We start from the raw sequence: 26,415 nt of genomic DNA, 5'->3' as shown, positions 1-26,415 counted from the left end.
GAGTCTAATAAATGACAAATGGGATTCTACTCTCAATCTTGGTTCAATCAAAATATAAGATTTTAGGCACTTTAATGTGGTATATGATGAAAGCAATTAATGTTGATCTATTTTACCATCTTAAGTTTCATATAATTAATTGAGAAATGATAAGGGATAATACTGGTGTCCAACACTACAGGAAAGTGTCATTCTGTTATTGGTATAATTCAATATCAGATCATACTCATTTGAATTTAATAAGTATTATGATATATTGTTAACTAATTATAAAGTGTCACCTTACATGGTATTGAGCATCTTAAAGTGCCAAATAACGACACTCTAATTAATTAAGCTAGTTAATTACTAGCTATATAAGTCTTGTAACAACATTTTTTCTTTATTTAATAATTAATTAACAAATTAATTATTAAATGATTGAATATATATGTATATATAGGTAGCGAACTATAACTTATTCTTATTTTGTAATACCGGTGCATTATTTTTTTATTTTTAGCATTTGAATAGATATAATTTTAAAAAATTTTATATGATGGTGTACATTATAGCTATATAGAATATCTTATCAATTTTAAATTTTTTTGAATAAATTATGATACCAAAAATAGGTTATAAACTATCATGCTTATCTTTTTGTATAAGCTTATAAAATTTAACATTTTGAACCTATTTCTACTTTGTAAACTATTCATAGTTTTTTATAAATTTACAGAAACTCATATAAATAAATCTAGGATCATATCCAGATAAAAAAAAAAAGAACGCACGGTATCACAAAATAAGGATATGCCTTGTAGCCGTTTAGTGTACGTATATTAACCAAAATTTTCTTGTCGAAAACAAATGAGGGGAAAGAAACGTTCCAAGGTCCAAGCTCAAGATCATTAAAAAAAAGAGAGAGAGAAAGAAACAGTTCCAAGATCAATATATCTATCTAAAGCTCAAAAAACGACATAATTAGCAGAATGATGATTCATGACACCATGCATGAAATTTACGAGTTGATGATGATCGATCATGCATGATACGGTGGAGATGGAATGAGAAAATCTCGTTCTTGATCGGCACGATAGACGGTGGTGGTGATGATTCGTCGAGCAAGATCAACACAGAACACGACGACATCTTCCGCTTTGAGGCCGCGATCTTCCACCAACTTTGCCCAGTTATCTCCGAACAACACTTCCCCGTCGGCTCTCAGCTTCAGCTTCGTCTCCATCTCGATGTACCGATACGTCTGGTCCCTCACTCGAACCACAAAATTATCACGATTCAAATCTCCCGGCTCTATTACTGCTTCTGCTACCTCTCTCGGCAGCTGTATCTGATGACGAAAACGACTGCTCATATCCGCCTCGGTCAGTTTTTTCACACACAGAAATGGCTGCTGCTGCTCTTGATCAGAACGATCACGACGATGATGATGATGATCTTGTGGGTATTGTTGGGGCAGGGGTGGAATCACAGTGCGGTAGTCCTCGCCGTCTAATCGGATTACGGTGATATTGATGATGTTGGGAATTCTATAAACAAGTTTCAAGAGCAGAACGTCTCCGACTCTGATGCCGCGATCTCTGACGAACGAGTCCCATTCGGCTCCTTCAATCTTGACACGCCCGAAGTTCAACAACTCCGGCCTAACGCTGCGGACATCGCCGATGCCCATCGATCTGTCACTGATGGAAATGGTTTCCAGAGTTGGACGAGCTTCAATGGCAGCTGCTAGTCGACTCGGGAGAAAGAAGGTGTTGGCGTCGATCACTACATTTCCAAACAGGGAATCATCCATTCTTGAAAGAAAGAAAAGATTAAAAAAAATGGAGTCTTGAGAGTGAGAGAAATGAAGAGTACTTGTTGTTAAATTTATATATGCAGAGTTTGGATATGAATTCTCAACGGATTTTGGCGCCAATTTGTTCATGAAATTACCAAACTCATATCATGTCCGTACTGCAACAGTTAAGTTAGGTTTGTTAGTTAACAGATTTAGATGTTATTATTTCTATACAACGTTAGAGTAGAACAGCTGTCACAAATGTAATTATTCTAATATTTATATAAAATATAAGAGTGTTGATATTTATTATATTAAGCGTCCATTACATAATCCAATACTCTATTATTAATCCAATACTCTATTATTAGTTAGCCACATCTCATTGACTTTATTCAATTCAAATATTTGAGATTTGATATTTGATAGTACCAATTAGCGGTTTTCATTGGATGACATCCAATATTTTTAAGCCCATCCAATCCAATCATCCAATTGGATGTTGGATTTTTAGAATCGATCCGATCCAATCATCTTGAACTAATCGATCCGATCCGATCCAATGGATGATTGGATCGGTTCAGTTCCATCCATTGGATGCATCCATTGGTTATCCGTTGAATCGGATCGGATCCATCCGATCTTTTAAAACCTTTATTTAGGCTGATTTAAAAAAAAAATATATTATTTCAATTATAGAAACACTAATTACTCATCAAAATAATAAAAATATTTAATTGTAATGTTTAGTTTAGGGTTTTTTTAAGCATCCCATGTGTGCAAGCCTATAGTAAGCTAAAGTGAGGTATTGGATGTTGGATGGTCATCCAACAACCAACCGATCCAATTTGGATTTTTAAAAATTACATCCGATCCGATCCAATAGTAATTGGACATCTAATTTTTGGTGGTCGGTTTTTTTTGGATCAGTCGGTTTTTATTTAATCGGATATTTTCTGCACACCCCTAGTACTAATAGCTTGAGTGCACCAGTGGTATTTCTCTAAAATATAAATACAAGTGATAATGTCAAAATTATGGAGTTGGTCAATCCTTTATTTCAATGTAATTTTATTTAGCTTTTTTGCTTTGTTGTGAGATCACTACGATACTAAATATAATTAAGTTGCACAAAGAGAATAGACTTAGGATTTATACCATATATAGCTTAGTTTTATTAGTAAAATTAATTAAAATTTTATTAAATTTGTATATTATTGTATATAAAAAATAATATAAATATATTTATTGAAAAATTAAATAAAAATATTATTTATGATTTTTTTAAATATGTATATATAATATGATAATTTTTAAGCATTTTTTTAATAAAAATTAAGATTATGTATTATGTATTATTATTATAATGATATTTTATAATATATTAAAATATATTAATATAAGTATTAAATCTTGTATTAAATAATATTATAATAATAATATTTGAATTCATATTAATATAATTAGTAAAATATTAGGATTAATAATATTTTATAATATTTAAATTTATATTAATATATAATTATTAAATATGTAGTTTTGTATTATATATTATTATAATAATGATATTTTATAACATTTGAATTTAAATTTATATTAATATAATTATTATATATGTAGTTTTATATAAAATATTATTATAATATTTGAATTTATATTAATATAGTTAATAAATATATTTTTTTAGTAATTTTAAAAGCATGTTATGTTAAATATTTAGAATATTTAATTAAAGTCACCAAAACAAACAATTAAAAACAAAATTTTTCTTTATCTACGCACTTTAATTTTTATATAAAAGAGATGTTAGACTACTTATAGGATCAAAACCGTTCACAACCATATATTTATAGTAAAAACGATTGATCTTTTTTCTTTAAATGACAAAGCTTAAAAAGAGCTAATTAAAAACGACAGGCCTAAATACTCAAACGACAAAGAAGAAGTAAAACGGCAATTACATAAAACAGCTAGCGTTCGAAGATCCAAAGCTCATCATCAAGAAGAAAGGAAGAAGCTTCAAGATTCAAAATCAGAACGGCGGCGCCGGCGGAGATGGAATGAGAATATCTTCTCCGAAGGTACGACAGACGGTGGTGGTGATGAGGCATTGAGCAAGATTAACACAGAAAATGGTGACATCTTTCGACAAAAGCCCACGATCTTCCACAAACTTGGACCATCTTAATTCGAGCCAAGCTTCGCCGTCATCTCTCAGCTTCAGCCGCGTCACTATCTGGATACGCCGGTACGTCTGGTACGCGACTCTCTTAGTGCTTCTGCTACCTCTCTCGGCAGCCGCACTTGAGGAAGACGAAAACGCCTACTGGCGTCTTCCTCGGTCAGCTTTTTTACGCACAGAAATGGTTGTTGCTGTCGAGAACGACGAGGCATAGGCAGAGTCCGAGAAAGAGGCAGAGGAGCAATCACAGTGCGGTTGTTTACGGCGTCCAAACGAATTGCGACGATTTCGATGAAGTTGGGAATTGAAAAAAGAACTTTAAAGAGCAGAACGTCGCCGACTCTGATGCCGCGATCTCTGACGAATTCCATTCGGCTCCTTCAGCCATGGCGCCGCCGCTTCTCGAGAACACCAGGCAAGCTCTACGGACGTCGTTGAAACTCATCGTCGTGTCGTTAAAGAAAATAAACTGTCTGAAGAATTGGCCTGTAAAAGCTTCAATGGAAGCCGCTAGTGGATTCGGGAGAAAGAAGGTGTTGAGGTCGGTCACTACATATCCAAACAATGAATTATCCACCATAGTTTCAAGAGTAGAAAAACACAGTTGGGTCTTTGAGAGAGAGAAATGACGATCAAGAGTACTGGTACTGGTAGTGGTGGTTAATTTATATATGTAGATCAGATTTTGGCGCCAATTTCTTCATGATATTACCGAACTCGTTACCGTTAAGTTAGGTTTGTTATTTGTTAGTTAACTAACAGATTTAGTTGTCTCGGAATGTACCATTTTAGTTTATGATTATTGTTATCCCCATTTCCTGGAAGGGCTTTGGGCCTTCACCCTGGCCCACGGTCGGGGGCCGACTAGGCAGTTGGGCCTAGCCCAGGGACTCCATACTGGGCCCGTTTGGAATGGTCCGGGACGTCCCTCCGGGTTCATCTTCAGCTTGGACGGTCCCGGCAATGTCTGGAGCGCCCGGAGCGTTGCGGCCTACGAGTCCCTGTCCCGGAGCCTGGTGCGGTCCGGGCCCAAGGTGAATGTAGCGGGCCAAAGGTAAACGGACCTGGGTCACCTCCTCCCTAGTTGAAGGGCCAGGCGTCCAGGATCCTAAAACCGCCTCATTACGCGTGGGCGTTGTCCCCCCACTTTTCGCCTGCAGAAAAGGTCGCCTTGGGATTGTCCACTGGTGTGTCAGGACTGTGCCGCCAAGTACCCTGACCAGTCTTGTCTCCTGAATCAGCCTCGTGACTCGAAGTGGTCAGAGCCAAAGTGCCGTTTTGTCGGGCGAAGGCTTGTGTCTCAGGTCAACTAATTGGGCCTTAGCTGGTTTGAATTTTGTGTATTGTATACCTTTTTATTTTGGGCCTCCGCTAGAAAGGCCCCTTGTGCACGTTCCTTTGATGGGCCCGGGTCGGATCCGGCCCAGACCCGGTGTCCCCCTCAGCTTATAAATATAAGCTGTAGAACAACGTAAAGAAAAAAAAAGGAGGCAGAAACTCTGTTCAGATATAGTTAGAAAACTCCATTGTAAAAGCTTCTTCTAGCCCTAATATATGGACTCGTGGACTAAGGCTAGTTAACGCCCTAACCACGTAAAAACCTCGTGTTGATCTTCCATTTTCATTATTATTACTAGTAAATATCATTCATTTATATAGTTGCCGAAAATCTCGGTTAACAGTTTGGTGCTTTCATTGAGAGCTGAAGGAAGCTAGCGCCAACGTCAGGCCTTTTTCTACGATGGTGAACACGCGTCACACTACCTTCGACCCTACCAACTCAGAGCAGGGTAACGGAGACCCGCTGCCTTCTCAGCACATTCCTCAAGACCTGCCTGAAGGCGTGCCTCCTCAGACGTCTCACCAAGATGAGTCGCAAGACTACGAGGGTGAGGCAGAATACGAAGTAGAAAACGAAGAAGAGTACTATGAGGAGGAGAACGAGGGGGAGTATCACGATGAAGCCGCGGACCCCGGGATCCCTCGCGACGATCAGCAAGACTCGGAGGTGACTAGACTAAGGCAGCAGATCCTGGATCAGGAAGCCAGGATGGCTGAACAGGCGGAGGCACACCGCCGGGTGCAAGAGTCTCTACGAGCCCTGCAAGCACTGATGGCCGCACGGGGCCCGGTAGCCAACCCCATGGCTGGCCCGCAATCAGAAACGCAACAACCCGCTCCCCAAGAGCAAGCCAGGGGCCCCAGGGGTGCTAGTCCGATTCTTCCCCCAGAGCCTTTTCCCGATGCAGCTCAGAAAGTCCCCGACAAGGAAAGACGGAGGACCCGGGAGAAGACCACCCCCGTCGAGAAAGCCGGGGCACGTTCTCGGCCGTTACCTAGGAAAGAGAAGGTGCGCCCCGTCCCAGGAGGAGGCCACCCAATCGATCTGCAAGGAGCGCGACCACAGAACGGGCAGCCCCGGCACGCCCCAGGGGCGAACGGGCGGGAAAGGTCTTTGCACCCAAGTGCCTCGGTCAACAAGAACCGCCGGGACCGGTCTCGCCGCGAGGATCGTCACGCTCTCAGCTCAGGGGACGACACTTCCCGGGTGGATCTACGTGACGGACTGGATGCCCGGAAAGAGCGGGCCCGCAAGGAAAAAATCCTTCCTCGAGACGGCGACCTCAGGAATGACATCAATGACAGGAGGAACGAGAGAATCCCCCTAGATGATAGCACGGCCAAGCAGCTCATGGAGCAAATGGCCGCATTAAAAAAGGTCACTGACCGCTTGGTCCGCAAGCAGGAAGGCGCGGACACTGACTCTGACGAAGAGGATAATGAGCCGTGCGCGAGGCACATCTTGGACGCTGTGCTGCCCAAGGGGTTCAAGATGCCGAGCCTCACCGCCTACACTGGAAGCACAGATCCCAGGGATCATCTGTCCCGGTACAACCGACTCATGACCGTGGCCCACGTCAGCGACAACGGCAAGTGCCTCTGCTTCTCCATCACGTTGGGCGGTCCCGTCGAAGAGTGGTGGAAAAGGCTTGAACCAGGGTCCTTCCAAACATGGTCCGGGCTACAGTCGGCGTTCCAGAAACAATTCGTGTCCGCCATGAGGATGGACATGCAAATCAGTGCCCTCGCCAATATTAAACAACTACCCGCGGAGACGTTAAGAGCCTATATCCAGTGCTTTACTGAAGAAGCCTCCAAGACCAAGGTCGATGACGGACAGCGCCTGGTGGCACTGCAATCTGGGATCCGGGCTGGGTCCCCACTCTGGGACGACATGCAGCGCAGTAAAGCCACCACTCTGGAAGAATTCATCAGGAGAGCCCAAGGATTCATCAACTGGGAGGAGGCCCAGATCCAGGCCTTCGGGTGGCCACCGGCTCCTCGCCCCATCCCTTAGACGATTCCAGGAGGTGCGGGGCAGTTCCCTGCTCAGTCCTACGCAACACCCCCCATAGTCCCGGGAACGGCCGTTGCGCCCGGTACCAGTTACACGCCTACGGTATACGGCCCTGCCGCTTCAGGGTACGCCACGGCCCAATCAACGCACTTCTCTGGTTATGGCGTCACGCCGACGGGGCACAGTATGGCCCCCATCGTAGCCCAGCAATCACAGACCGGAGTAACCGAGGCAAGCGTGAATCCCTCCCGGGGGAAGCGGTCCGGCAAAGGCCAGAACCGGCCGGAGCTGGCCAAGAAAGGGAAGAGGGGGTACGAGCCCCAATATTCAGAATACACCAACTTGGTTGACACCCGGGAAAACATCTACCTAGCTACAGAAAGAGCAGTCCACTACCGGAAGCCTAGCCCAATGTTTAAGGGGGGAAGGAATCCCAGAGATACCAGCAAACGGTGCGCCTATCACAAAGATGTGGGCCACACCACTGACGAGTGTCGACGGCTCAAAGATGATATTGAGTACCTCATCAAGCTGGGGCACCTCCATCAGTGGGTAAGAATGCCCGTGGGCGTCCCGGGCGTGTCAGCAATCCCTGGACAATCCACGGCGCCGGTGACGACTCGTGCATACCCGCCCCAAGGAGGGTATGCACCAGGACCCCCAGCGCAGGCCCCTCAGGGGACCATTGTCGCGCAGGCCCTGGAATGCCCTATCCTACCAGAGCAGCGCCCCCTCGAGTGGATGGGCACGTGGCGACCATAGCGGGCGGACCCCACCTAGGAGGACCTTCAAAGAATGACCAAAAGCGCTATCTGAGCGAGCTGGACCACGACCAAGAAGTTTGTGCCCTTGTCCAAGCCCCGGCTAAGCGCCCTAAACTGATGAACCTCCCCATCACGTTCACGGAGGACGACGCCCGCAACGTCCATTTCCCGCACCACGACCCGCTGGTCGTGGATGCCCAAATTGCCAACAAGCTGGTATCCCGCGTGTTGGTGGATGACGGAAGCTCCGTCAACTTGCTGTTCAAACCTGCCTTTGCCGCCATTGGCATGACGGAGGCTGATTTGGCGTCCTGCCCAACCCAAATCTACGGCTTCAACGGAGACGCGCTTCTCCCCATGGGAAAGGTCCAGCTGTCGGTGACGCTGGGGGATGAGTTGCTACACTCGTTCAAGTTCTGCACCTTTGTTGTGGTGGATTGCCCAACCGCTTACAACGTCATCTTTGGCCGACCCGCCCTGGTCGAGTTCGGGGCCATCACCTCCATCCGCCATCTATGGATGAAATTCCCGTGCAGCAATGGAGGAATAGGGACTGTCCGCGAAGACCAAAAAAGCGCTCGGAAGTGTTACCATGTCTCTGCCCGTTCCGTTTATATGGTCTGAGAGGAGCCCGTCGAGCCGGCCCTCCAACCGGTCGAGCGAGTAGTCCAGGAAGAGGACGATCTGGACCCGCGGATAGGAGATGAGCGCGTCCTGGAGCCAATGGACGAAATAGAAGAGGTATGCATCAGCAAAACCGACCCGGCCAAAGTCATCCAAGTGGGAAGGAGCCTGCCGGCGGACGTTCGGGCCGCCATCATCGCCCGAGTCCAGGAAAACCAGGATCTTCTGGCGTGGTCCCACTCCGATATGACCGGGATCGAACGCAACATCATCTGCCACGCGTTAAGTATTGACCCAAACGCGACCCCGGTTCGCCAGAAGCGCAGACCTTTGGGGACGGAAAGGGCCGAGGCCCTCAAGCTGGAGGTAGAGAAGTTGTCCTCCATCAACTTCATCCGCGAAGCCGTTTACCCCGTGTGGCTGGCCAACCCGGTCTTGGTGCCGAAACCTAACGGAACCTGGAGGACTTGCATCGACTTCCCGGACCTCAACAAAGCGTGTCCGAAGGACTGTTTCCCGCTCCCTCGAATAGAACAAATGGTGGACGCTACGTCCGGTTACGAGATCTTAAGTTTCATGGATGCCTACTCGGGCTACAAACAGATCTCCATGCACGTGGCGGATCAGGAGCACACCAGTTTCCAAACCGACAAGGGCATCTATTGCTACATAGTCATGCCTTTCGGACTCAAAAATGCCGGAGCAACTTACCAGAGGCTCGTCAACCGAATGTTTCGGGCCCAGCTAGGGCGAAACATGGAAGTATACATCGACGATATGCTGGTCAAGTCCAAGACGTCGCGGGACCATTCGGAGGATTTGGCGGAGGCTTTCGCAGTTATCCGAAAGTACGGGATGAAGTTGAACCCTAAGAAGTGCACTTTCGGCGTAGCTTCCGGGAAGTTCCTGGGCCTCATAGTGAGCTTCCGAGGAATCAAAGCCAACCCAGAGAAGATCAAGGCACTGATCGACATGGCCTCTCCCCGGAAGCACAAGGACGTTCAAAGCCTGACGGGGCGAGTGGCCGCCCTGAGCTGTTTCGTTTCCAAAGCCACGGACAAATGCGTCCCTTTTTTCAACGTCCTTCGGGGAAGCCAGCGGTTCGAGTGGTCACCCGAGTGCGAAGAAGCCTTCCAGAAACTGAAAGAGCACTTGGCCAAGGCCCCCATCCTGGCGAAGCCAGTCGAAGGAGAGCCTTTGTACCTATACCTGGCCGTGACCGAGCACGCCATCAGCGCCGCGTTGGTACGAGAAGAGGAAAGGACACAACTCTCGGTATACTACGTGAGCAAGCGGTTACTAGATGCCGAATCTAGGTACCCGCTGATCGAAAAGTTGACTTTCTGCCTATTGATGGCATCCCGAAAGCTTCGACCCTACTTCCAGGCTCACGCCATAAAGGTCTTGACCAACCATCCCCTGCGGCAGGTGTTGCAGAAACCCGAGTCGTCGGGGAGACTCCTGAAATGGGCGATGGAGCTGAGCCAGTTTGATATATCTTACGTGTCCCGGGTGTCCATTAAGGGACATGCCCTGGCCGATTTCATCTTCGAATGCTCCGGGATCCCCCCAGAAGAGAGTGTCCCCGCGGCCCCCGCAACGCCCGTTTGGAAAATCTTCGTGGACGGAGCCTCAAACGAGAACGGGGCCGGCGCCGGGATCATCTTGGTGTCACCGCAGGGGCACCAGCTGCAAAATGCCCTCCGTTTCCAGTTCCAAGCCTCGAACAACGAGGCGGAGCATGAAGCTGTCCTAGCCGGCTTGCGTCTGGCCCAGGAAGTAGGGGCAACGAACCTCGAAATCTACAGTGATTCTCAGCTGGTAGTCAGATAGATTTCGGGGGAGTATCAAACCAAGGGAGAACGAATGGCGGCATACGTGACTCAAACGAGGGAGATGCTCCAAACGTTCGCGGCGCATTCCATCCGCCAGATTCCCCAGGAGAAGAACGTGTTCGCGGATACATTAGCGAAGCTGGCAACCGACGCAGAGGCCGAACTAGCCGGACTGTTTCCCGTCAACCATCTCCCCGTCCCAAGCGTCAATACGGTCGACCACTCCACTTCCTGGATGGGGCCGCTGATCCGATACTTGTCCACCGGGGAAGTTCCGAACGATTGGGCCGCAGCCAGGAAACTCCTTTACCAGGCCCACCGGTACGTCATGATGGATGGGAAACTCTATCGCCGGGGACTGTCTATGCCTTACCTCAGGTGCGTGTCCGAGACCGAGCTGGGAGCCATTATGCATGAGGTCCACGAAGGCTTTTACGGAGATCACACGGCCGGGCCCAGTCTGTCCAAGAAGATTCTGCGTCAAGGATACTTCTGGCCCACCATGAAGAAAGACTGTATAGACTACGTCCGTAAGTGCGAGCAGTGCCAGAGGTACGCGAAGATCCCTCGGGCCCCCCCGACAGAGATAACCTTGATGAGCAGCCCCTGGCCCTTCGCCGTGTGGGGAATCGATCTTGTGGGATCTCTCCCGACCGGGAAGGGAGGGGTAAAGTATTCCATCGTGGCGGTAGACTATTTCACGAAATGGGTCGAGGCGGATCCCATGAACACGATCACGTCCAAGAAGGCCTTAGATTTCGTCGTCAACAACATAGTGTGTCGATATGGCCTCCCCTACAAAATCGTGTCCGACAACGGGAAGCAGTTTGACAGCTTCCACTTCACGGACTTTTGCGAAAGACACGGTATAGTGAAGAGTTTCTCGGCAGTCGCCAGACCACAAGCGAATGGGCAGGCCGAAGCCGTGAACAAAATCTTAAAAGGGACGCTGAAGAAAAAGCTCCAGGCCTGTAAAAGCAAATGGCCCGAGGAACTCCCACGCGTATTGTGGGCCTACCGGACGACCGAAAGGACGTCAACCGGGCACACCCCCTACTCAATGGTCTATGTATGCGAAGCCGTCATCCCAATTGAAATGACTGTCCCGTCCCATCGGCGCGACACCTATGATCCTACCCAGAACCACGCCTTGCTCCAGGAATCGCTGGATCTTATCGAGGAACTCCGGGAGGAATCGCAAGTACAGTTGAAGATGTACCAGGGCAAGATCGCACGACATTTCAACTACAAGGTCAAAAACCGCAAGTTTGGAACCGGCGATCTAGTCCTGCGGAGGGTCTTCCCTGCCACTCAGGATCCGGGAGTAGGGGTTCTGGGCCCTAATTGGGAAGGGCTGTATGAGATCCAGCACGAGGTCTGCCCCGGAACGTACCGCTTGAAGCGGCTCGATGGTTCCGAGGTTCCGCGAGCCTGGAATGCGGAGCATCTCCGCAAATACTACCAGTAGTCCTAGAACTCGTCCTAGTTTAGTATTTACGTTGTAAGCAATGCACGCCTCAGGGCTAATTCCCTTTTGAACAATGAAAACGACGTGTGTAAAACGTCGTAAAGGGCTATCGTCACCAAGAAAATGTACGCCTCAGGGCGAATACCTTTCAAATTTCATTCCCAAGTGACCCCAGACCCGTCTCCGCTCACTTGCGGGGGGTGTCATCCCAGGCACATGCGAAAAAGAGGACCGAGCCCAAGGCTCGTCCCGCCCCGGACGAAATGTCCGGGGGTATATAATAAAAGAGACCGAACCCAAGGCCGGTCCCACCCCGGACGAACGATGTCCGGGGGTATATAATAAAAGGGACCGAGCCCAAGGCCGGTCCCGCCCCGGACGAACGATGTCCGGGGGTATATAATAAAAAAAAAGGGACCGAGCCCAAGGCCGGTCCCACCCCGGACGAACAATGTCCGGGGGTATATAATAAAAGGGACCGAGCCCAATGCTCGTCCCACCCCGGACGAAACGACATCCGGGGAAATTAAAAAAGGGGACCGAGCCCAAGGCCGGTCCCACCCCGGACGAAATGTCCGAGGGTATATAATAAAAGGGACCGAACCCAAGGCCGGTCCCACCCTGGACGAACGATGTCCGGGGGTATATAATAAAAGGGATCGAGCCCAAGGCCGGTCCCGCCCCGGACGAACGATGTCCGGGGGTATATAATAAAAAAGAGGGACCGATCCCAAGGCCGGTCCCACCCCGGACGAACGATGTCCGGGGGTATATAATAAAAGGGACCGAGCCCAATGCTCGTCCCGCCCCGGACGAAACGACGTCAGGGAAATTAAAAAAGGGGACCAAGCCCAAGGCCGGTCCCACCCCGGACGAACGATGTCCGGGGGTATATAATAAAAAAAGGGACCGAGCCCAAGGCCGGTCCCACCCCGGACGAACGATGTCCGGGGGTATATAATAAAAGGGACCGAGCCCAATGGTCTGGGTGGCCGCAAGCAACCCTATTAGCCGGAGGTTTTTATTAGTGACATAGCCCCCAACGTCCAGCTCCTCCGCGGTCAGCTTGGCATAGAACCTCCTCCTTTCCAGGATAAACTCGGTAAGGGGGGTTTGAATGAAGAGACTTGCGACCCGGAAGATACGATAAGAGGTGGAAGCAAAAGATGGATAAAAGAGAGGGTCCGGGGGAATACTTACCCACTCGCTGGAAGTCTAGCAGCAGCGTGGGGTTCTTGTCGATAAGGAACCCGGATGTCATGAACCAGTAATCCCTGACATCCGGGGGGTGCTTCCAGGTGCTGGTAGGTGCAGGGTAGCCACTCCGCGGCTGCAGCCTGTAAAAGCCGTCCAGGCTCTTGTTTTTAACGCTGACCTGCGACACCAACTTGTAGAAGTACAAGACTTCCGCCGGGGTAGGCTCCGCGATCTCCTTCGCGACACAGAACACCTTCCACCCAGCAAGCAGGCGGTACGCTTGCGGCAGTAGTTGGAATGGTGCGATTCCCACGTATGTCAGGAACCGCACGAAATAATCATGAAGCGGGAGCGTAGCTCCCGCGCTGATGTGACCGGCACTCCAGGCCCCGAATCCATCCACGGACGTGTGCGCCCTTTCCACTAGCCTGGCCATACGATTGTGGAAAAAGCCCGGAGTTGATTCGATGCCCAGTCGCGTCTCCAGGAGCAGCGTCATCCGGTAGTTCCGGAATGAGTTGGCCGTTGCGTCCATTTCCCACCTGTTGCCTGTGGGCGTCTTGGATCCGGGAGCGACTACAGGGGCCCTGTTGACCTCTTCTTCGGAATGGAGTGTGATGCCCGTGGCCATGATTGACGATCTGGGAACAGAGAAAGAAAGACCAAGCAGTCAGTACCTAAATCCAAAAAAGTCGGTCGAGGTACGGGAAGTCTCCTAAGGACTGCTTGGAGTCCCGTCGGATCAGGCCCGGGACCCCGAAAAGCCCCGGGACCCTGATCGGGAGAGAAGGCTACTGAAGTCCACCCCTTGTCCGGGAAGCATCCGAGCACGGTGCCACCCAAACCAGGCAGCCTTCCTAACAAATTCTAAAGCACATGGCCTAGGCGCATGCATCTAGAGAGCATAAGTTCACAAAGTTGATAACGGAGTAAGAAAGGACTTACTGTGTGGTGTCGACTGTTGAGGCTGGCGGTTGTCCGGTCGTAAGGATGGCAGGACCTCGTTCTTGAAGTGGCACAGCCGGCGCAGCAGTTCGTCGGCGGGACAAACCCGAGAAGCGCCGTCAGGTTGCAGAATGAAGGTTGAGGCTCTGGGAAACAGACGGTGGCGCAGAACTAGCAAGCGGCGGAGTATTTCGTCGGCGAGGTCGGACATGCAAAACCCCTTCATCCCACAAAGTTTTCAAGTCATCTATAAGAGGAGCTAGATAGACGTCAATATCATTATCAGGTTGTTTAGGTCCTGATATCAACAAGGTCAAAATCGTAAACTTTCTCTTCATACACAACCATGGGGGTAGATTGTAAATAACAAGCATAACAGGCCAACAACTATACTTACTGCTAAGGGATGCGTGTGGATTAAACCCGTCAGTCGAAAGACCTAGACGAATATTACGAGATTCATTTCCAAAAGAAGGCCACTTCAAATCAACTCTCTTCCAAGCAAGGGTGTCAACTGGATGTCTTAATTTACCATCCTTTATTCTTTCATTAGCATGCCATGACAAACTTTTAGCATGTTCGGCATTTCTAAACAATCGGATGAAACGAGGAATTGGCGGAAGGTACCACAAAACTTTGGTAGGTACTCCTTCCTTGACATCGTCACCATTTCTTTTCTTTTGCCATCGTGACTCACTACAAGTAGGGCACGATTTTGCGTCTGCAAAACTATTTCGATACAATATGCAATCATTAGGACATGCATGAATTTTTTCGTACTGCATGCCTAATGAGCATAACGTCTTCTTTGCCTCATAAAATGAAATTGGAATTTCATTAACTTCAGGCAATAACTCCTTCAAGAAACCAAATAACTCAGTAATGCTTTTATCACTCCAGCCATGTTTAGCTTTTAGATTGTACAACCTAAGAAGCGCAGATAATTTTGTAAATCTTGTACAACCAGGGTAAATTGGTTTCTCGGCATCATTAAGGAGTGTCTCAAACTTATTTGGGTCTACTCCTGATCCATAATGTGCGTCGTCAATCATTTCATCTAATGGATCCCAGTTCTCCTCCACTATAGTCCTCCTCACTCCTTTTGGTCTACTTGGCAGAGTTGGAGCAATCGGAGCTATCTCCCCATGGTAATACCAAATTGTGTAACTCTTGTCAATCCCATTGAAATATAAGTGTTCTTTAATCTTTTTAAGATCCATCTTTTTAACATTTCCACACTTAAGACATGGACAATAAGAAAAATTTGGGTCTTTCACATTTTCCGAACAAAACCTTAAGAACAAATCGACCCCGTTCCTATATTCCGCAGATAACCTATTCGCTGACATCCACTGTTTATCCATATATTCTCCTATGTCTATGGAAAAGAAAAGAAACAACACTAAATAAGCACGTGATAAAGTTGTATGTCTATATAAAACTAATTTTTTATTATCCTAGATAAAATCGGGCAGCATTTCCCCTATAATAGTGACCTAACCATCTGCATGTGAATATCAAAACAAACAATTCAAACAACATACAATAAGTTTCTTCCTTATAGAATGTCTATATAAAACTAATTGTTTATTATCCTAGATAAAATCGGGCAGCATTTCCCCTATAATAGTGACCTAACCATCTGCATGTGAATAGCAAAACAAACAATTCAAACAACATACAATAAGTTTCTTCCTTATAGCTCCGCAGCACACAGTCAAATTTATCATAACCTACTTCACTAATACACACAAGTTCTCAACCTTCCGTTATCACCGCAGCACACAATTTTAATCTCAGAACCTACTTCACTATGGATGAATATTTAAGATATTCAAACTCTTCTAACATTTGTTTAATAATATTAAAAGTAGAAGTAAGAGAATATATATGTACCTCTTGCAATCTTTAATCCAAAAGCTAGCAAAATTACTTCACTTAGTAATCAAATTCGCTATTAAATCCACAAACCAATAAAATTAAATTAATAAATAATAAATAAAACATCACTAAATATCTAGCAATATATAACGTATTATTGTAATTTTAGAAACTTAATTACCTCAAATGTGTGATTGATATTGGAATTTTGATGCAAAATACTCTCTAAAATCTCACCACAAAAATCACAACCTATGAAATTAAATTAATTAATATGTTAAACATTACTAAACAAATATCACTAAATATCTAATAATAGTAAATGATATTGGTAAACAAATAAAAAAAATCCGAATGTGCCGCTAATTATAACCTCAACAAAAAATTAATATAAAATTTCATAACCTAAAAATTTAATAATAAACAAAAACATAAAAATTATCATATATTTCTATTTTATAAATTATTTAATAAATTTATTTTAACATAACTATATATATAACAAAATAGTTACAATTTAAAAAAAAATTCAAATATACAAAAATATATCTAAATTTCGAAATAAAAAATGATAAAAATTAAAAAAAATCATGAACATATATACTCTAATGAAATATATACAATGTGATAGGTTAAATTAAAAAAAAAACTAAAAAAATCATAAATCCCCAAAAACTTCCATGGAAAAACCACAAAAACATACAATGTATATAAAAAAATGCATAAAAATGTAAAACTAACACAAAATCATGTATATTACTCATCCTAATGCAAAACCTATGATTTATTTGCAAAATAATTAACTAAAAAGCAATAAAATAAAATAAAAACATACCTTAGAACCCTAAAAAAACGCAGCCCCAATACTCTCCTCTGGTTTGCATGCTCTCGGGTTGGTGATGATATGTGAGGAAGACAGCATTTTTGGTCATATATGAAGGGAGCACATCCAACGTCTCCCACTGGGAGACGTGGGACACGTGGCACGTCTCCCAGTGGGAGACGTTGGATGTACCCATAAACACTACCCAGCCTATTTCCAACGTCTTCCACCATTTTCAATGTCTTCCAATTGTAGCCATTAATATAAACTTTCAATGTCTTACACCATTAGACATTTAAAACTCCTGATAAGTTTTAATGTCTTACACCAATGGTGTAAGACATTGTAGGGAGTCATTGTATATCAAATTTGTTGTAGTGAAGCAACAAAATAGACTATAAATCTATCATATTAATCCATTCTACTTAGTTAAAAAAAATGCACAAAAAATATGTCACAAAATACACCAAAAAACGAGTAGCACAATACAAAAAATATACCATTAAAACAATAGCAAAATATACCATTAAAACTCTAGATCACAAGATCATGCTCCAATCTTTGACATACCTCAGTTAGTCTCCATTGCACAATAGCAAACTATAGAGCTGTATATACGGGTCGGGTTTTCTAGCACTTCACGAAATCGGCACGAGCCCGGGAGGCATGAGCACAACATGGCACGGCACGACATGGGCCTGAGCACGGCACGACACGACAAGCCCGAAGGCACGACACGAAAGCACGAACAAACTAGCCCGAAAGCACGACCCGATAAAAAGCCCGATATTTTTTACATTAATAATCATAATAAATTTTTATTTGTCAATTCTTAATAAATTAAAATGATAATAGAAGTCTTATTTTTCTCAATGTTTATATTTTTATAATTATATTAATTTATTTTAAGATTTGTGAGTTAAATTTTTTAGAATTTATTAGTAGGTATTAAAATTCTAATAATTATCTTTGATATAATTTTGTGTAAAATATTGTTAAAAAGTATATAAAAATATCTAAAATTATAATTTAAACAAAGAAATGTATTTGGTTTGATGGTAAGTCCATTGATTGTTGAAGAGGAGGTGGATGGTTCAATTCTCCATCCTCACATTTTTTGGCAATAATAAAGTGGGCCTGCCCGACTTGGGCCCGACACGGCACGAGCACGAGCACGGCATGACATGGGCCGGGCCCATGGGCCGTGCTGGGCCTACTCTTTCAAAAATGGGCCGGCCCGACCCGTCACGAATTGAATACGGGCCCGGGCCGGTCCGAATTTATCGGAGGCACAAAAATGTGGGCCGAGCCAGCCAACATTTACAGCTCTAGCAAACTACACCAAAAGCATCAGCAAAATAGACCATAAATCAATCAAGTTAATCCATTCAAATCGGTTGCAAAATGCACCAAAATCCGGTCAAGAAATATACCAAAAACTAGTAGCAAAATACAAGTAGTAGCCATTAAAGAACCAGCAAAATAGACCATAAACACACCAAAATCCAGTCACAAAATACAACAAAATCAAGTCACAAAATACACCAAAAACCAGTAGTGAAACACAAGTATAAAGCCATTAAAGTATAAGCAAAATACATTTCATATGAATGTCAATTTAAAGTTGCATTACTATGTTATAATGCAACAAAGAAAGAATGTATGCATTTGTTTATCAAAAGAAAGAATCCAAACTACTTGAAGTTATTTTTCTTTGGGAACGATGGTTAGTGCCGATGTAATTGGTATACCTCTAGTTCCTCTTGACGCTCCTTTAAGTTGGATCTTTATTTGAAAAATTAAGTAAAATAAAACTACTAATTAGTATCAAAGCCTAATATTGTTAATGAAAAACATCCAACTTAGCTTACCATTCCAGAGAGCTGATCAATAATGTAAGTCATTGACCTCAACATAACATCAAGTGTATCTTTAGTGAGTTGAAACATCACTTCCACTTCTCCTGAAGAAGACTTCGAATTGTCTTGTAGCCACCAAAAGAAAAAGGAAAAAGTTTGAGCGTAAGATGAACAAGAAAAAAATCAATAAAATGATGAGAGCCAACCATCTAAAAAGAATTTACAACCCAGCATTTTAATTATGGGAAAAATCAGTAAAATTACAAGCATTAATTAAATAAAAAAAAGATACTGTATATGGTAAAATTCTGAACTATACATAACACAGAGAAGGAGAAGCATAGAAGGAAAGTTCTACCAGAAGGAGCAAAACTGTCGTTGCCTTAACAAAATTATCAAAGGAAAAAATAATTGGTTCCACAAGTCTTAATCTGGCATATAATGGGCTATATTGGAACTACTTAGCGTCTCACATAATACAATGTGTGCTGAAGTTGGATACCTGGATGTAATCTTAACTGTAATGATATGGTTGGAGTAGTTTCCATTCTTTAGTTTGTCAATGATCTTGAATATGAAATCAAATATTCAAATCTGTGTAATTACATACAGCTACACATAGATACCCTATTTCACATTATATGGTTCCTTTCCCTTTCATTTTAAAATTCGATTAAGACATCAAATACGAGATTGATTCTATTGTAATAAATATGCATACTCTTTCAAAGAATACAAAAAGATCAGAACATGTAAGTTATCTTCCCAGTTCTGCAAACCTTTAGTGTGATGACTGCCCTCTCTTTGCTTGGTCTGAGCTGCAATTTTCCATGGTCCAAGTCATCAACTTGAGGTGCGGAAAAATTCCCTGAATATTAGTTGAAAGCCATTTATTTAAATGTGAGTCTCTGGTAGTTTAAACAAAGAGAAACTCATAATGAAGTTACAACCTGTTACACCTAGATTTCGAGACCTAAGATTGTGACCTCGAAAGCTGGACTCGTCAAGTGTAAGTTTGAGATATATAAAACGCATGTTCGTGGTCCATATGTCAAAACCTCGGAGCAAGACGGCAACCTCGAAGACGGGTAACCTCGGGATCCTTTCTAAGCTCAAAAGAACATAGCATCGGAATACATCTGTTGTCGGGTGTCTTCGAATCGAGTAGCCCGAGCTTAAAAGTACAAGCTCGAAATGTAACAGCCTCAATGGTAGTTATCTGCTCCGAGCTGATCTTGGAATAAGGAGGCTAGTTCGTAACCTATTCGTAAACCTTGACTGACATGGTGCTGGTTGCTGACCTCGAAGATTTGATGAGTCATTTGATGTAACGTGTTTCGTACGTTTAAAGATATTTATTGTTGTAACATCCCAACATTAGAGGGATATTAATAATTCTGCTACCCGTTTCCTGGTCTTCAGGGGACGTTTCCTTGTATATAGGAGTTACAATATTTAATATCTTTATTTTAATTAATAAGCAGAAGTATCTTCCCGAAATATGTGGGAATGAACTCTGAGAACTCTCTATAAATAGAGAGGTCATGAACATTTTGTAGGGGGATTTTCTGATATCTTGAGAGAAACTCTGGAGAATTCATCTATGAAGGATTTCCAGAAAACTCCAAGTCTAAATAAAATAGACTCGTGGACTAGGCAGATTTAACTGCTGAACCACGTAAAACTCTTGTTGTTCTACCATATTATTCATATGCGCCATAGTTCATATTGTTTAGTTGCTCTACATTTTAAGTTGACGAAAAATGGCATCAACAGTTTGGTGCTTTCATTGAGAGCCTCAAGCTGTACAATCCCTGATTAGCTATGACCACAAATGATCCAAATATTCCCGAAGAAAACTATCCACGATGCCTTGGGAAACAACCGATGACGAATCCAAAACCAGAAGAGAGAAGTGAGTCCTCTGATTCCCGAGGACCTCCGACACCTTCGGCTCCCAGGGACGACGAGGACATGTATTATAATCCCGAGCGGTATGTCCCCATTGTGGAACTCGAAAACCGATAGTTAAGAAAACAGTTGGCTGAGGCCAAGAAGTGTAACGAGGAGCTAGCTAGATTAGCTGCGGAGGCGCAGGTGGCTTAGCCCCAACCTCCGCCTAAGGTCCAAGCCCCACCGCCGCGGGACGTTCATGTTCCTCCCCACAGGCCTCGTGGGCGACCTCGCAAAAACACTGCCACAAGAAGAACAGAGCAACCTTCGCCACCGGCAGAACAACCTACTCCCTCGAGGCCAGGGCCGCGTTTGGTTTGCTCCACTTTTCACTTCGGTTTTTTCATAAAAACCGAAGTGAAAAGCCCCAATATAGTGTGCAAACCAAACATGGCCCTTGCTCATTTTCTATTTTAACTTCGTTTTTTTAAGAAACCGAAGTAATAGCCTATTTTTATGTTCTACCATTCCCAAAAGCGAAGTAAAAACCCATTGAAAGGCTTTTACTTTAGTTTTTTTTTATATTCTATGTGTAAAAAACGAAGTAAAAGCCTATATTTCTAATAGTGAAACCACACCTCCATTCTCATCTCTAACGACTGCCCCCACACCAATCAAGCCCAAACTTTATGAAGTCGTCGCATCTACATTGAGCTTGTAGGTACCTTCCGATGGAGGTTTCCATATACCCTTTTTCTTATATAGATTTTCAATCTCGTTATATAATTTTTCTTTTATTTGTAAAATTTGAAAAAAAAAAATAAAACTCAAGGGAATTCCCTCACCGATATAAATATATACTAGATACAAGCAACATGCGGGCACGTTTTAGTTTTATTTATAAAATTATTAATTATTTTTATTAAATTTGTATCATTGTCATATAAATTTCAAATAAATAAATAATAGTATATATAAAAGAATAACATAAACATATTAAGCTTGTGCATTAATTAATTTTGTTTTATTGTGCATTTTAAACTGAAACATTGTTTATAATTGTTTTAATAAAAATTAAGAATATGTATTATATATTATTATTATAATAATATTGATATAAAAATGAAATATTTTTATAATGATAATATTTTATAATATTTGAATTCATAGTAATATAATTAGTAAAAAAATGAAGATTATATACTATTATTATAATAATATTTTATAAAATTTAAATTTATATTAATATAATTCTTAAATATCTAGTCTTGTATTATATATTATTATAATTATAATATTTGAATTTAAATTTGAATGAATTTATATTAATATAATTATTATATATATAGTTTTATATTAAATATTATTATAATAATGATATTTTATAATATTTGAGTTTATATTAATATAATTAAGAAATATCCATTTTTAATCAGTGTTAAATGTATATTTTGTTAAATATTTAGAATATTATGTTAAAGTTAATACAATAAACCGTTCAAACAAAAAAAATTCATTATCTAAACATTTTTTATATAGAAGAGATTTAAAGGCACATATATAGAATGAGAAGCCAATAACAGCATGATTTGAAAATAAAATTTCCATTTAATTAGGTCATTCATTAATTACTACTAAGTATTTATGTGAAACCGCAACTTGACCAAAACGGCACAGTATGGCTCTAAACACGAAAAAGCTTAAAGAGCTATAAACGACAATTACATAAAATAGCGTCCAAAACATAATGTACTATTATTCATGGTTCTGTCTTGCCATCTTGTAACAGATTTTTTCTTTCTTTTTTTTTTTTTTTGGTAAATCAGTCAAATATATTGCTCACCAAAACAAATTACAACAAATTAATCCCCTTTACAAATATTCTCAAACCAACTTCTATCTATATCCCCAACCTTCCCAATATCAAGACTATATGTTCTATTTTTCCCAATATCAAGACTATATATTCTATTTACAATCAGATTTTTTACTCTGTTGACAGAATTTAAAACAGAAGGTACTTTATGGTACCAAAGACACATGTTCCTAGTGTTCTACACTAAGTATACACAAGCATTAAAAATCAAAGTATATATCTCTTTCCTCAAATTGCTACCTTTGCATCTCCGAATCCAGTGTAGGATACCTTTGAACTTGTATTGATATGACCCCATACCTGCCCAAAGAAAGATTTTCTGAAGACACAGCTTGCTGAAATGGCATTGGAAAAATAGGTGATCATGTGTTTCTATCTCTAAACCACAAATCACACAAATAGTCTCCACTTGCATTCCTTGTTTGAGTAATCTGTCACGGGTCCTCAGCCGATTCCAAGCAACCAACCATGTAATGAAAGTATGCTTTGGTATGCAATATCTCTTCCATATATTAGCTGCATACCATCTCTTTTCACCAATGGAAGGAAAAATTAAATCACAAGCCTTTTTGATGGAATATGTCTCTCTCGATTCCAGCTGCTGCTTAGAAAAACAATCAGCCAGCATCTCTTTCACCTGCATAATTTTGCGCCAGTACCAGCAACTATCAAGAGGAGCTTTATAATCCCACCAATCAGTGTCTTTTAGATACACCGAATGCACCCATTTTACCCACAAGTTATCTTTCTTTTGAGCAAGCGCCCAAACATGTTTCCCAATCGCTGCTACATTAATTATTATTAGCAAATTAATTATTAGCAAATTAATTAATATGTCTTATACATTGGTCTAATATAATCAAATATCCTTAGTCGTTGCATGCATTTTTCTTAAACCAAATAAATCAAACAAACTGTTAATATATATATATACATAACATTATATATGAAGAAAGAAAAGACTGAAAACAATGAAAGAAAGAACGTTTCCAAGATTAAAGATATAGTTACAAGGAGTGCTGCAAGAGTTGAAGATGATGAAAGGAAAATCAAAGATATTCTTGGATAGTCAATCTTCTATTCACCTTTGTAAAAATCCAGTATACCACGAAAAAAACAAACACATTAATATTCGTTTGTTTTTTATAAGAGAAAAAAAATAGAGAAAAATGTGATATCATTGGACAAGATTGATAGTGAGAATAATCAAACTGATATATGAACTAAGGTGCTATATATATATATATGAACAACTTTAAACATGCTTAAACTTGCTCAACCTTGGTAACTAATTAATGTTGGAGCTCTAGGATCATTATCTCTACATGTGGGATTCTATTATTATAACTAAGTTGTGATTTGAAGAAACTAGGTGAAATTTGTGGAAGTAGTTCCTTCAAATCCCAACTCATTCTATTAGTGAGCTATTAGGATTCCAACTGCTACAACAACCTCATTGACCTAAGTGTTAAATCAGTCATTGGTTTATAAAATGACTACTTTACTCCACTTATTATAAAAACACACTAGATCAAAAAGAGAGAGCTAGTGTCGAGATCAAGATTGAGTATTGAGAGAAAGTGTGAGAGAGCTGGGTTTGGGGAACTATATTGTTATGGGATTGAGAGGAAAATACCTGTGAGATATTTAGAGTGGTTGGTCCAAGATTGTTCCAAGAAGCTCGAGCTTTATACTCATTTCATTAATCGAATCAAGAAGAGATAGTGGTTCCTAAAACTGGATTAGGTTCAAGATCGCATTGATCTTATTCCGAGCCAGTATATATACTTGTGCCGATTTATAATTTTAGTTTTCTAACTATTTGATAATTAGTCTTATTGATTTGTGTTTTTAGCTTCATATTAGGTTCACTGAGATTCATCCGAGGTTCTTGAATTAGGAAGTTTATCTTTATTTACTATAGTAGATTTTAACTAACATCCTACAATATAATTTATAGGGAATTTACTCATTTGGTACCCTGTGTTTTTGCAAAGTATTATTTTGGTACCCTCTTTTTTCAATAATGCTCATATGATACTTTGTATTTTACAATCATTCATATTTGGTACCCTAGACTCATATTTGATAAATTAATTTTATCAATATGACCAAACTATCATAAGTTATATGTAATTAAGTAATTAAATTTGAATTTTGAACTCACATAATTGAAAAACATATTGATTAATTTTGTAAAGTTTAGGGTACCAAATATGTATGATTTTAAAATAAATGGTACCGAATATGTATGATTTCAAAATATATAAGATACCAAATGGTTACTTATCCTAATTTATATTCAAAGAGAGCTCTTTGCAAAACTTAACAAATTCAAAGACACTTGACAGACAGTAGTGGACTAAGAAAGTAGCAAGGCCATATACATTTTTGTTTTCCATTTTCATTTCATTTTAATTTTTTAATGAGTTTTTTCTTTTTCATTTAAGAGCATACAACATATATCAAATAATAATACCAGAAGAGAAACATTTTAACTATAACTTTGTAACAATTAATAAGTCTATATAATAATGTTCATCATACACGATTGATCTTCATATAAAATGCTCATAGCAATGCATCACAACTCAATTCTTATTTCGTATGTAAAAACTAGTCTCTACTTATTAATTAAAAGATTAAATAATTATTCGTAAATGAGAATAACTTGACCAAACGGTACAGTATGGTTCTTTAAATGACAAAACTTAAAAGAACTAAAAACGACAGCCCTAAATACTCAAACGACAAAGAAGAAGTACATTACATTATATGATAAAAGAAAGAAAAAACTGAAAATCAATGAAAGAAAGAACGTTTCCAAGATCAAAAAAGAAAAAAAAAACAAGTTGCAAGATTCAATATATCCAAGCCTAAAAAACGACAGTCATGACCGTGATGGAAATGGAATGAAAGGATGTCGTTCATCATCTTGTCGATAGACGGTGGTGGTGATGATTCGCCGAGCAAGATCAACGCAGAACACGACGACATCTTCAGCTTTGAGGCAGCGACCATCGACCAAGTTGGACCAGTTATCGCCGAACAACACTTCTCCGTCGGCTCTCAGCTTCAGCTTCGTCTCCATCTCGATGTGCCGATACGTCTGGTCCCACACTCGAACCACAAAATTATCACGATTCAAATCTCCCGGCTCTGTTACTGCTTCTGCTACCTCTGTCGGCAGCTGTATCTGATGCCGGAAACGACTGCTCATATCCGCCTCGGTCAGTTTTTTCACACACAGAAATGGCTGCTGCTGCTCTTGATCAGAACGATCACGATGATGATGGTGATGATCTTGTGGTTGTTGTTGGGGCAGGGGTGGAATCACAGTGCTGTAGTCCTCGCCGTCTAATCGGAGTACGGTGATGTTGATGGTGTCATCGTATAATTTCAAGAGAAGAACGTCTCCGACTCTGATGCCGCGATCTCTGACGAACGAGCTCCATTGGGCTCCTTCGATCTTGACACTGCCGAAGTTGCAGAACACCAGACTAACGGCACGGCCTTCACCCACACCCATCAATCTGTCACTGATGAAAATACTCCGTCTTTGAAGAATAATCGTACGAGTTTCGAGGGTCGCTGCTAATGGATTCGGGAGAATCAGAGTGTTGATGTCCCTCACTACACTTCCGAACAATGACTTCCCCATTCTCCAAAGATAGAAAAAGAGAATGGAGTCTCTGAGTGAGAGAGATAATGAAGATCGATAGAAAAAGAGAATGGAGTCTCTAATGAGTGAGAGAGATATGAAGAGTGGTATTTAAATATTGTTATATTGTAAACCTTATTTAAATTTAAATAAATAGTTAAAGATATTAAAATAAGATATTTTTTTTAGATATTTTATCATAATAATTATTTAAAAATAATAAAATTATATATTTTATAACTTAAATAAAATTTAATTCTTAAAATTAA

Source organism: Humulus lupulus, chromosome 5 (genome assembly GCF_963169125.1).
Source record: "Humulus lupulus chromosome 5, drHumLupu1.1, whole genome shotgun sequence".
Taxonomy (NCBI): domain Eukaryota; kingdom Viridiplantae; phylum Streptophyta; class Magnoliopsida; order Rosales; family Cannabaceae; genus Humulus; species Humulus lupulus.
This window is presented reverse-complemented; position numbering follows the sequence as displayed.